Source organism: Dermochelys coriacea, chromosome 14 (genome assembly GCF_009764565.3).
Source record: "Dermochelys coriacea isolate rDerCor1 chromosome 14, rDerCor1.pri.v4, whole genome shotgun sequence".
Classification (NCBI taxonomy): domain Eukaryota; kingdom Metazoa; phylum Chordata; order Testudines; family Dermochelyidae; genus Dermochelys; species Dermochelys coriacea.
Window position 1 is genome coordinate 22,038,900 of NC_050081.1, and position 12,993 is coordinate 22,051,892.

General features: G+C 43.8%; 1 long non-coding RNA gene across 2 annotated transcripts; it reads right to left on the reverse strand.

Annotated features, from left to right (window-relative positions):
* Positions 1–5,191: 5,191 nt before the first annotated feature.
* On the reverse strand, positions 5,192–12,506 carry LOC122456700. 2 transcript variants are annotated; one of them, XR_006275704.1, is made up of 2 exons: positions 12,078–12,506; positions 5,192–5,529 (listed from the first exon to the last, which is right to left on the reverse strand). It is a non-coding gene; the product is annotated as an uncharacterized LOC122456700 (long non-coding RNA). The 2 variants fall into 2 exon arrangements; XR_006275705.1 differs by having other exon boundaries at positions 12,063–12,506.
* Positions 12,507–12,993: the final 487 nt, after the last annotated feature.

Consider the following 12,993-nt stretch of genomic DNA (forward strand, 5'->3'; position numbering starts at 1 on the left):
GCAGCGTGGACACTCAGGCACAAGCTTGGAAGTCCCCAGAACCCCTAGGTTTACAATGCAGAGTAGACATACCCTTAAAGGCCCAAAGTGCAATGCAATCAACTCTGCTCTATCCAGGTGCAACACACAATTAAATACTAATACCCTCACACACAGACTTGTACCTCAACCCTCTGATATCTCTTCAGACAAATGGGCCCTGCAAGGCACTTAGAAAGTTGACAAATATGAACTATTTCAGACTAGGGCCTGCAGCTATAAGAACTTAAATAGAACAAGGCATTCAAGTGCACTGTGCTGGCAAGTGTATGTGCACAGCAGTGCCTTCTACTGGACAGAATCAGAGCTGCTCAACTGTGTGACTAAGATTTTCAAAGCACTCAGAGTTGGCTTAACTTTGGTCCCACAATGGGCCAAATATTGAGCACTTCAGGGGGAGGAGGGGAATCAAACCTTTAACTCCTAACTGATATTCTCCTTTCAGCACATGGGATGGGGTTTTGAGGTTTTAAAAGCAGGAGGACCTGGGGTCTATCCCTGTTTCTATGATGTTTTGGACCGCCTTTGCCTGTGGCATAGTGACAGCTGTGAATTTCTAGACAGCCATGGAATTGTTATAATACTTACCTACTCCTTGGGGGAAGGGTATAATTGTGCAGATTAATTCACGGATATCTGTAGAGTGCTGTGGGGATCCATGAATCCAGGCAGCTACAATTGGGCAAAGGGTTATTCATTATTTTATCAAAAAGAACTAGTGGAATGATGCAGTTCAGCATCTCAACCCTTGCAAGATGCTAGTGAGCTTGGCTTCCTCCAGTGTGGTTGGAAAGGGAAGTGTGAAAGCCGATTACCCAGCCTGGATTCTCCCTTGAGTAATTTCCATCATTCCCCATTTAGCTTTTATTTGATCTCTAGGAAGTCTGATTATAAATCAGAGCTGTGCTGCCTTCAAACATCTCAGATAGCCTTGCTCCACCAAAGGGGGGAAAACCTAGGTGATTTATTTTTAGTGGCCAATTACCATGAATTCATTTGCTATTTACAGTATTTCTACAGGGGGCTCCCTGTATAAGAATTAGTGTAGATAATAGGCATTTAATAACTGAAAGAGTATTGACATAAGCATGCATTGTCTAGAACATAGCACTGATTTACAGTATTGCTGTGTAATTCACTGGTCATGATGTCCCTATGGATAACCAAACCTCCATACAATTAGGCTTGGGTTAAGGTGACAAACACCACCGAGTTCTTTGTTTGTTCTCGCTCAGCAGTTTCTGATCTCCCCCAATGCTTACCATAGCAAATATGCTAAGGGCATAATAAAAGGAATGGAATTTGAACTAGACATTGGGGGTGAAATCCTGATCCCACTAAAGCCAATAGCAAAACTTCCATTTATTTCAAGGGGGCCAGAATTTCACCCCTAAATCCACACAGCTTATACTAGCTTCATGCATATTACACAAATAGCTACACTGGTGCAAATATCCCTAATAGAAATATCCCAATTAGCTGTTTTAGATATTCACATGCTGATTTTGATACCTACTTTCAGCTGCCCAAGTGTGAAAATTAGGCTCTATTTTTTCTAAGAGCCGAGCTCTGGGTGTTGCTAAAACTGTGGTTCTGCCTCTCACATCACCAGAAGTAAAGATTCTGCTTTTAGAACTTGTCTGGCAATGTCACTGGCGATGCCAAAGACTGAACAGACTCCAGATCACTCTTCTACAGCTGTATCAGCCCCTGCAGAGCTAGCAAAAGCGAACATTTGTTCTCATAAAGACAAGTAAAGACAACAAAAGACAACAGTCAGGATTTAGAGTACTTGTGGCACCTTAGAGACTAACAAATTTATTTGAGCATAAGCTTTCGTGAGCTACAGCTCACTTCACGAAAGCTTATGCTCAAATAAATTTGTTAGTCTCTAAGGTGCCACAAGTACTCCTTTTCTTTTTGCGAATACAGACTAACACGGCTGCTACTCTGAAACCAGTCAGGATTTAAAGACACTCTGAGCATGTAAAGTAAAAAAGTTACTCTACATTGTTGCTTTTCTGGCCAATAGCCCCACTTTTATTTTGGCCAGCTGCTTACACAGCATCAATGTAGTCAAACATCCTTGCATATTCCAGCAGAAATTAAAAGCAAATAGCATCAAACTCTGAGGAGTAGTTGGCGATTCTGCCCTCCAACTATTGAATTCCCATTAGTTCTCATCATGCAACCCGTTTCCTCCTAACATACATACTCCCTCTCGATTCATCTTTCATACTGAAAAGGCAGCAACCAGAAGACAGACCAAATGTTGATTGGGGATGTTATCCAGACAGCAGACACTACATCCATCCATCATGGAGAGTACATGTCTTCTGCCAGGAAGTTGGACAAATAAAATATTGAAAAGTTTAAAAAAAATTGTTTTGGGTCAAATAAAATATTGTTTGACAAAAATCAAAAATGTTTCATTTAGATTTCAGCCATTTTGCAATGTTTTTGTATTTTTAATACAATTTAAAAAATTAAAACAAAAAGTCCTTTAAAAAAACCCCAAAATGTTTAATTTCAGAAGTATCAGAATGTTTTGGTTTTCTTTTGATTGTTTTGGTTTGTTTTCAGATGAATTCCACAAACCCACCAGGAATTCACAAAACATTCAGCATCATCAAGTCCGTATTGCTTTGCTGAAAAATGTTTTGGACAAAAAAAAATTCCCAGCTCTGCTTCTGCACTTTAGGTTACAGAAATTGCTGGCAACTGGCTGCTTAGTGCTTCAAAGAGGGTCTGTACAGCAAAACGGTAGCCTAGCCAACGGCATCACATAAACCAGTGTCCAGCTACACAATGATCTCCCTTTTGCAAGAGTGGCACAAAGGGAGTAGAAAGCTTCCATGTCTCCCCAGCCATGAGGATTGTATGAATGTGGATTTACTTATAATGCAGCACTAAGAATCATGTTTTGAGTGTATATATCCCCTTTCATCAGAGGATCTAAAAACAATCCTTTGTGAGGCAGGCAAGTATTTTACCCATTTAACAGATGGGGAAACCAAGGGCCAGAGATAGTGGGATCAATTTTCAAAGCTGTTGAGCACCCTTAGTTCCAGTTGATGTCCATAGAAGCTATAGATGCTCAACACTTGCGCATGTGTCAATGAAAGGCATTTTTCACCTGTAACATGAAGCTGTAATCATCATGCAAGACACTATATGCTCAGAGCTGGGATACATTTTTTGGCTAAAAATCTTTCCACGGGGGGTGGGAGGGAGAACCACACCACCACAGATTCAGCAACACCAAAATGTTTTGTGAATGTGTGTCGGTTTCACCCAATTGTTTTGGCTGGGGATAACAACAAAGAAAAACTCCCAAACAAAAACCAAAAAAATTCCTCCAAACATTTCATTTTCACATTTGCTTAATGAAATATTTCACTTTATGGTTCAAAATGACTTGGTTTCAAAATTCCCTTTCATTTCACTCAAAACAATCAAATATGTTTTGAAATGGCTGAAATCACAACAACATTTTGATTTTGCCAAAACAAAAACACTTTCTTCAACTGTTTGATTTTCCGGAAATTTCAAAAATTAATTACATTTTTTTTTATATTGAGAATCACAACCTCCATTATTCACACAGCTCCATGTGCACTCTAGCAATACGTCTACACTGCAATTAAACACCTACAGCTGGCCTGCATCAGCTGACTTGGGCTAATGGGACCTGGGCTTTGGAGCAGTGTAGATGTTTGGGCTTGGGCTGGAGCCCAGGCTCTGGGATCTCCCATCTCATGGCTCCACCCAAGACCTACATAGCAACTTTACAGCCCTGCAGCCTGAACCCCACGAGCCAGAGTCAGCTGACACGGGCCAGCCACAGGTGTTTAACTGCAGTGTAGAGGTACCCAAAGGGATAGTTCTCACTGGGAACATTCCAAAAGGAATGGAGAGTCTGTGACAAGGATACACACAGATGAGCCTGGTGATGCATCAGGATAACTAATCTCAGGGACATTTTTCCTTCTCAATCTGGGTCATAACAACAAGACTGTTCCCAATAGAAAGAGAGAATTGCATATAGTGATGTACTAGACCACTGCCCACCAGAGGAAGACACAAGGGGTAGGAGAAATCGATTCCATTGGCTTTTTCCAGCTGAGTCCGAGAACTCAGCTCAGAAGCAGAAGAGCTCTTGGAGAATCCAAGTGGAAAGGGGGTCTGCTGAACAAGGGTATCAAATTCACCCCACGGTGAGGTATGAATTACCTTTAGAGTCTGTGGACCAAGAGCAAAAATTCATCAATAAGGATACGTCTCCACTTAAAATACTACAGCAGTGTAGCCGTACTTCACTGTAGACAGAGGCATTCTCCTGTCAGCGTAGGTAATCCACCTCCCTGACAGACAATAGCTAGTTTGATGGAATAATTCTTCTATTGATCTAGCGCTGCCTACACCAGGGGTTAAGTTGTTATAGCTACATCTCTCAGGGCTGTGGATTCCCTGAGAGATGTAGCAATACCGTCGTCTACATTCATAGCATAGACCAGGCTTAAGAGACAAATTTTGCAGTCTTGTCCACCTGCAGAATGCGCCTCTTTAGCTAATGAAATTATTCATTAAATACAGACAATAAAAACCTATACAATGTACTTGTGAAACCTCCCCTCTCCACTTTGCTGTTCCCCTGCTGTAACCCTCCGGAGGAGTCTCTCTCTGATCTTACCTCCTACCCCCCTACACACACTCTGCAAGGGTCTCTCTCACTCGCACACAATTCTGTCTCCCTAATTTGTGTCCTTGTCTCTGGAGGCATAGGAACTGGACAGAGGGTCAGGGAGTTGAGAAGAAATCTCTTCCCCAAATCAGGTGCTAAAGGGTTTTCTGGCACCCCATCTCTGTTAAGTGCTCTAGGCCTCCTTCTGTGGTTTACTGAAAACTATTAAAATTGTAATCTATCCCTTTAAATTCTCAGGGAGTTCCCGATCCTGCTTGCAGGCTAGGAGACTCTGTAGAGAAGTATGCGATCTGGATCTAGCAACAGTCAGCAGACAGCCTAGAGTAAAGTGGGATGAGTTGTGCAGTCTCCCCTTCAGGGAGCAGCCTGCTTTGGCTCTCTGGTTTTGGTTCTTGGCTGTTACGTTCTGTATTCTAAGCAATACATTAGTGATATGCTTCCAGCAAGAGGATTTGATGTTTTTAATCCAGCGTGTCTGTGTGTATGCCATGAAATAACCCCTCAAACCTGGCTGTGGCAGGTTATGGGGGCAGCATGCCCCCATGCGTAATAACATCCTCCAGCAGGCAGCAGGCGGTTTAAAGGGCCAGGTGATTATGTCCAGTCAGGAACAAACTCCATCTTTAGCTCCACTCACCCAGTTCCCAAGTCACTGCAGGCAGGGTTGCCTTGTTCACTGCAGAGAATAGCCAGCTGGACAAAACGATCCTGTGGGCTACAGCCACCTCTGATGCTGTAGGTTTGACATCCCTTCTCTAGATCACACAGCACAGGAAGAATGTCACCTGAAATCAATGGGAGTTAAGCACCTAAATACCTTTGTGAATCCCAGCTATTGGCCTGAGTATTTTCTGTTGCATTTGTGCTGTGTTCTCTTTCACCATAATCATTTCTGGCTTGCCTCATGTATATTGGCATGTCTCTCTCCGACTTGCCCCATGTTTTATGTCTAAATTGCTCTGCTATTAAGGGATTAAGACATGACTTGTGTTTTAATAAGGAAATTGTAACTATGTGTGACTCACCCCTGCAGCACCTCCGGCTGGCCGTCTGAGAATTAGCTCATTTTCCAGCTCCGGAGCACCCTCTGCAGGCCGATGTCGTCGCCACCTCTAGTCTCTGCCCCTTGCCCCTTCTGGATCCTGGTGCCCCTTTGTCTGGAGGTTCTGCCCCAGCACTATCCCCTCAGTCTCTGGGTCTCCCCTCCCCAGGGAACCCCCAAATCCCACCTTGCCTCAGTGCCTGCCAGTCATCATTTAGCCCCCACTCATAGGGGCTGACTGCAGCCTGTAATGGCCACTCATCATGGGCAAGGCGGGGATAGAACCTACTGCCTCTGCCTAACCCCAGGCTGCCCTTTTGCAGCCCCAGCACCTGGTTTAGGCCCCGCACAAGGCCCTGCAGCCTGGGGGGTTGTCAGGCTGGAGCTCCCCAGCCCCTCTTGCCTTTCCCCTAGTGCTGCCCTACCTCAGGTCCCTGCTTAGCTCCCAGGCAGCTGCATCCTTCCCTCTCAAAAGCTAGAGAGAGAGAGAGAGAGAGAGAGAACCAGCTGCTGCCTAGCAACCTTTTTATAGGGCCAGCTGAGGCCTGATTGGGGCATGGCCCAGCTGTGGCTGCTTCCCCAATCAGCCTATTTGCTGCTTTCCCCAGCTACAGCCCTCTTCAGGGCTGTTTTGACCCCCCATTACAGAAATGGAAACCAGTTTTACTTTGCCTTGACTAGGGGGGCCACTGACACTTCCAGAACACAGGACATCCAGGTCAGATGCCTGAATTTCCAGAATGGTGTGTCCTGTCCCCACAAGTATGAATCCACTCCCACCGGCATGACCTCACACACACGGCGTGTGCGTGAGGTCATGTCAGCAAGGGCAGAGCAGAGCATTCTTCAAAATGGTGTCCTTCGTGCATCCACAGTGATACTGGACAAAGTCATCTTTGTTTTTTATGAACAACAAACAAAGGGACAAGCCCTACAAAAACCAGGACAGTCTGCCTTAAAATTGGATGAATGGCCAGCTCGTTTGGATCTAGATGTGAGCCAGGTTTGTAACACTTTTTTGCCCTTGTTTGTAGGGCTGTCAAGCGATTAAAAAATTAATCGCAATTAATCTCACTGTTAATAACAGAATACCATTTATTTAAATATTTTTGGGTATTTTCTACATTTTCAAATATATTGATTTCAATTACAACACAGAACACAAAGTGCACAGAGCTCACTTTATATTTATTTGTATTTCAAATATGTGCATTGTAAAAAAAACAAAAGAAATAGTATTTTTCAATTCACCTAAGTACTGTAGTGCAATCTCTTTATCCTGAAAGCTGGAACTTACAAATGTAGAATTATGTACAAAAAATAACTTCATTCAAAGATAAAACAATGTAAAACTTTAGAGCCTATAAGTCCACTCAGTCCTACTTCAGCCAATCACTCAGACAAACATGTTTGGTTACAATTTGCACGAGATAATGCTGCCCACTTCTTGTTTACAATGTCATCTGAAAGTGAGAACAAGCGTTCACATGGCACTGTTATAGCCGGAGTTGTAAGATATTTATGTGCCAGATGCACTAAAGATTCATATGTCCCTTCATGCTTCAACCACCATTCCAGAGGACATGCATCCATGCTGATGACAGGTCCTGCTCGATAACAATCCAAAGCAGAGCGGACCAACGCATGATCATTTTCATCATCTGAGTCATATGCCACTAGCAGAAGGTTGATTTTCTTTTTTGGTGGTTTGGGTTCTGTAGTTTCCGTATCGGAGCATTGCTCTTTTAAGACTTTTGAAAGCATGCTCCAAACCTCTTCCCTCTCAGATTTTTCTACGGCACTTCAGATTCTTAAACCTTGGGTCGAGTGCTATAGCTATTTTTAGAAATCTCACATTGGTACCTTCTTTGTGTTTTGTCAAATCTGCTGTGAAAGTGGTCTTAAAATGAACATGTGCTGGGTCATCATCCGAGACTGCTATAACATGAAATATATGGCAGAATGCAGGTAAAACAGAACAGGAGACATACAATTTTCCCCCAAGGAGTTCAGTCACAAATTTAATTAATGCATTATTTTTTTAACGAGCATCATCAGCATGGAAGCATGTCCTCTGGAATGATGGCCAAAGCATGAAGGAGCATACGAATGTTTAGCATATCTGGCACATAAATATCTTTCAATGCCGGCTACAACAGTGCTATGTGAATGCCTGTTCTCACTTTCAGGTGACATTGTAAATAAGAAGCAGGCAGCAGTAGCTCCCGTAAATGTAAACAAACTTGTTTGTGTTAGCGATTGCCTGAACAAGAAGTAGGACTGAGTGGATTAGTAGGCTCTGAAGTTTTATATTGTTTTGTTTTTGAATGCAGTTATATGACAAAAAAATTCTGCATTTGTAAGTTACACTTTCACAATAAAGAGATTGCATTACAGTACTTCTATGAGGTGAACTGAAAAATACAATTTATTTTGTTTATCATTTTTACAGTGCAAATATTTGTAATCTAAAATATAAAGTGAGCACTGTACACTTTTCATTCTATAGAATGCAATAGAAATAAATATATTTGAAAATGTAGAAAAACATCCAAAAATACTTAAATAGAATACCAATTGAAATGTATTAACAGTATGATTAATCGCAATTAATTTTTTTATTCACGATTAATTTTGTGTGAGTTAATCGTGTGAGTTAACTGCGATTAATCAACAGCCCGACTTGTTTGTTTTGGTTGGCACACACACAAAAATGTTGCTTGACCCTTACTTCCTCCAGGGGGCAAACTGCCCAAAAGGAGAAAGGAAGAGTGGCCATAGCTCTGCCCCACCTCTGTACTGGCCCACAGAACAGAGCTGATGAGCCGGGGAGCAATCTGCTCCATCCTAGCAGATATTATACCTATTACCCATGGAGAACATAAAGCAAATTGTGCTAGCCACAGGACACATCCAATAAGGTTTCTATCCAGTTTTCTCAGAATGGGCCTGATCCAAAAATCTGCTGGAGTTAATGGGAACCTGCCAATGGATTTTGTGTCAGGACCCAGGCAGGGAACAATCCATGTTAGTTTGGTTTTATACGATCTATCCTCAGCTTGGAGTTGGAAAAATATTTCTAACTGTCTGGCCTTTCCTTTCACTACATTGAGTTTTAAGGGAAGAAATGATTCCAGTGCTCCAATTGTGCAACAGTTCGTGTAGCGACTGGTACCCCCAGTGGCTCTGTGATTCTTCATTATGGCTATGTAAGGACCCTTGCTGTAAAATGGCCTCAGGGCCAAATGTGAACTGCAGAGTCCTAAAGCACAGCCTATGGCTTCCCTCACCCTCTAACTGCCAGGTGAGGACAAAGCTGGGCAACCACGAGATTTTATTTCTATGCATTTGGCAAGTAAGCTAAAAGCACAGGGCAGGTTTATGGAAGTGAATGAACTGGTTCAGATTTGCATCTCTGCCCTCTACTAGATGGGATTAGAACTGCTCAATTGCACCATCACCTCTCCCCCCAATCTATACTGCTAATTGTAGCTGGCCAGAAAACTGGTCCTCCCTTCCCACCCAAACTTCAACTTTTTATTACAAATTTAAAACTTCACCCCACTTTTTGGCAAATGAAATCCAAAAAAGTTCTGGCCAAAATCCTAAATTTTGGTTCTTTGTGTTAAAATAATGGGGGGGAGGAGCACACTTTCCATGAAAATGTTCGCTTAGTCAAAATCCCCAATTTTCCCCCCCCCCCCCATCAGAAAACAGGTTTGAATCATTTCCAACCAGCCCTACTGCTAATGGGGGTGCGAGGTTCCAAATCCTGTTAACAATCCCAAGACATCCAGTCCACTCTGCCTCCATGTCTCTCCCTTACACATTGCTCTGAGCTGTGGCGCTCTGTCTTGCATGGGAGGTTGGGGTCATTTTTCTAAATTAAAATTGGGCGGTTGAGCTTATTATAGGGGAGTCCATTGCAGGCAACAAAACAGGGCATGCTGCTTGTCACTTCGACAGTTCTGACCCACTGGGGGAAAGAAAACGCGGGGTGGAAGTGCCCTTCGCAGCTTCAGCCAGGCTGAATTCCAGTGGAAGAAGGACCCTCCAAAGACAATGCTGAGTTGCTCAAGGGAGTGTAACGAGTTTTGTCCTGGAGAAAAGTTGGCTTCACCTTCAGGGCATGGGACATAAAGCCTTTGACCTCTAGGTCACCATTTCAAATCCAGCCCAGGTCACTAGCAGCTGAAAGCCATTATCATTGGACAGCTCTTCAGTGACCTGTGTGAAAAGAGCAGGGGATGACCTCCGTCCAGCTCTGTGCTGGAGTAGTGACCACTCATGAACACAGCTCGCTTTTCCCCCACAGAATGTAGCCACATGATGCCAACTCTGGTTTGCAGCATCGCTGTAGCCTTAATGTGAGTCTGAGGCACTTAAAGTGGCAGGTAGTCTTTTGAGTTCCTGTGTGGATCTGACCCCCTCAGTCACTGAGGTAACTTTGAAAATGTTGCCCTCTATCTATATTTGCTGTACTATAATATTTGTGATTTCCCCCCCCCCCCCATCTGCTTCCTGCCCCCAGTTTGGTGCTGGTTTTTGTTGTGGCGCGTGTCATAAATCATTGCTAACCGCTATCATTGAGAAGATAGATATTGAAGGTGTCAGTCAGGGAGCAGCAGTGAATTCAGAAGAGACCAGGAATAGAAAAATAATTTAGAACATCATGAAATCCTAAAAAAAAAAATCCCACCAGTTTAAAACTAGATGTGATGTAAAGGGGAAAATACTGACTAGCTAACCCAGCAGGTTGGGGAGGGAAAGAAATTAGTTCATATAAGGGGGGGATTTAAATGGAAACACCAAGGATGAAGCTGCTGAGAGAGAGAAGAGGTCTTTGAATTGGGCCTGTTTAAGAACAGTTGCAATGGAAATGGAAGAGTTAAGAAGGAGGCAGCTGAGGGCTGGAATGAAGATTGATTTAAGACTAGATACAATTTAAAGCCAAGGCTGAGGAGGTGGAAGCTGGGTTTGGAATAAGATCAGTTTACACTCAGATGTGATTTAAACTGATGAACTAGGGCTGTGAAAACTTGGGGGGGGGGGGCATGGAGATAGATAGAGATAGATGTCAGCATAGATGCGATTTAAACTCATGTGCTAAAGATAGGGATGTCCTAAAGATCAACACAGCAGCATAAACCGGTGTTACCACAGGCAGAAGGCTTGTGTGGACTACATTGCTCCTCTGAATTTGTTCAGTCAGAGGCCAAAGATGAAGATGGCTTGTGATGGATCCCAGCTGGCCTGATTAACAGCTAAAAATATTCTTTACCCTGGCTAACTGTTGCTATTGTTTAATATTAACATCAAGACATACACATTCACACTACTGTAAAACAGATAATTGTACCAGGCTCAGAGCAACCTCGATGCTTTACATTCTAAATTGACGGTTAGTTACTTTATAGCAGCTTTTGCATAAGTAGTAAGTGCTTTGGATGGGATAGCATTCAATCACTTTTTTTTTTCCCCCCCAGCAACACTACTTTCTCCAGACTGACCTACACACAAAATTGCTCTGATCTAACAAAACAAAGTTTCCTAAAGAATGTGTGGACACTCCTATTTCAGAAACAAAGTGGCTTTCACATTTACTCCTAAATCAACTTTAGGCACTTATTTCAAAATAAAAATGCACACACACACACCAGAAATAACCAAATTATTTAATTTCACTCTGGGTGCTTTGGTCAGTATGGCTGCTGTGAAATAGATCAAGCCACTTGTATGCCTTCTTTCCTTGGTGTAATTTCCACATATGCCAACAGTATTTTTACAGTGTGATTAGAAAGTGAATAATTAGTCACCTGAGGCCAGATTTTCAGAAGACCGCAGCACCTAATGCACATGGTGTTACAACCATGGATGAGCTCCCCCTGGTGGATGCTCACCAAGTTGCTGTACTTGGATTCAACCCATGATCCCACGTGCCCTAGGCTTGCTAGGTCTGAGTAGATTCTGGGCCTCTATGCATATCTCAGAGTATAGATCATCCACCTAGCACTTCTCCCTAAGAGATAGGACTCTGCAGTCCAACTGCCTAGGCCCTGAAACTTGTGCCAGCTCCCCAAAGCCTCCTTGGTAACTTTTGCACACTCCCAAAGCTGTAGATTCCTGGATTATTGTTTCCTTCCTTCAGGATTATTTGACAGTGAAAGCAAGTAAGGGAGAATTTATGAAGGAATTTCTAAGCCAAACCCACTTTACTCACAAACAATACACAAGAGAGCTATGGAAAACAACAAAAATCTACATGCAAAACCTTACATCCAACATCCTCACCACTACTTGGTTTCAGTCCACCCTTTCAGGGTCCCAGGACAAACGCTCACGCTCGCTCCTCCTGTTCAGTCTTGCCTTCTGCTTCTGGTCTCCTCTCTCTCATACCACCAATAAGAAAGCCTTCCTTTTATGAGGTTCCCCCGCCCCCTGTCAGGTGACTATCCTCAGTGCTTCAAATCCCTCATTACGTGATGCATTGCTTGATTACTATCCCACCTGGTTGAACAGGTTCCCTGGGCAGCAGCTAGGTTGTTGTCCCAGGGTGCTTCTATCTGAATGGGAGACCCTCCAGCTTGACACTTGATTGTTCTGCATTGTGAGCCCTGTGCCAGTGCCTCTTGAAATCCCAGCTGGAGATGGGGTAAAAAGACACCAGTATAGGCACAGAGCAGTTTACACCCAAGATGGCATTCACAGAACAAAAGCCTTTAGAATGCCTCAATAGGGTCCACACAGGGCAGTCCCTGGAAGGCAATTTAAAAATGCTCAACAATTTACACCCTCTGGTGCGCATTGCCACAACATGTAGACAAGCCCTAAGCCCTTTCCCCAGGCTCACTGCAGAGCTTCTTAGCACTTCCTGCTACAGGCACATTCTTTCTAGTGCCCTGGCAGGGCAGCCCCTGACTCAGCAGGAGTCTTCCTGCTCCCTGCAGGCCTCTCCACCAGCACAGAGGACCCTGGATACGCTCCCCTCATACCCTGTTCCTTCCCAAGCCCCCTGGACTCTCCATCACAGGCCTGCCTGCCTTCTCTGTCTGCCAGCTCAGATCCTGGGCCCCAGCCAGCCTTCCTTCCCTCATTGCCTGAGAGTCAGAGATCTGCTCTTCTTCCTCATCAGCCCCCACCTGAGCTGGGTTCAGCCCTTCCACTCCTCTCTCCAGGCTTGACTCCCCCCTGCCCCCCCCACTGCAGG